Genomic DNA, 989 nt, shown 5'->3' on the forward strand with positions numbered 1-989 from the left:
CACTGGGAGGCAGCAGAAAGCTTTGTTTCTCATATCTGGCCTCTCTTTTGTGAGGCTGTTTGCTGTGGCGATGGCAGGGCTCCATCATCTGCCTGCTTATTTAATACAACATTCTTTATTCAGTTTTTAATTATCATGTGTGTATGGTTCTGCACATATGAGTGCAGGTACCCTCAGATGCCAGAGTATTCCGTGGGGCTGGAGTTATAGGCTGTTTGTGAGGCACCCGATGTGAATCCTAGGCACTGGACATGGCTTCTCTTCAAGAGCAGCAGGTGATCTTAACAGAGGATCCATCCCTCCAGGCTCTCAATTCAATTTCTATGCTACAGCGATAACTTCTCACCACTGCATCATAACTGAAAGCCTTATTAGAAATAGTAAACCTGCTCCACTGTGGCTTCCCTAATGATGTTTCAGCATGCATTTCCATTTTCATCAACTCTGCTCAGTGGCTGTCTGCCCACCACACAGCAGCAGTGATTCTTATGCTGGCGCTTTCCAGTGGTCTGCCTCTGCCTGTCAGGGACAACAGGCTGTTACCCTGGACTGGGTGGCATCTCTGACTTCTGCACTTTGGGCATTAGCCAGCTAACCAGCTCTGCATGAGAGAATGGAAGCAAGAGAAGGGTAAAGTCTATTTTCAGAGTTCTATTACAACATTTTTTTTTATTGATTTAAGTTTTTTATTAGGTATTTTCTTTATTTACATTTCAAATGATATATACTTTTCCAGTTTCCCCTCTGAAATAAAAACAACAACCCTGTTCCCTCCCCCCTCCCCCAGCTCACCAACCCTGTTCTCCTGCTTCCTGGCCTTGCCATTCCTCTACACTGAGGCATAGAATCTTCACAGGATCAAGGGCCTCTCCTTCCGTTGATGATCAACAAGGCCATCCTCTGCTACATATGCAGCTGGATCCATGTGTCCCACCATGTGTACTCTTTGGTTGGTGGTTTAGTCCCTGGGAGCTCTGAGGGTACTAGTT

This window comes from Mastomys coucha, unplaced genomic scaffold, assembly GCF_008632895.1.
Source record: "Mastomys coucha isolate ucsf_1 unplaced genomic scaffold, UCSF_Mcou_1 pScaffold21, whole genome shotgun sequence".
Classification (NCBI taxonomy): Eukaryota; Metazoa; Chordata; class Mammalia; order Rodentia; family Muridae; genus Mastomys; species Mastomys coucha.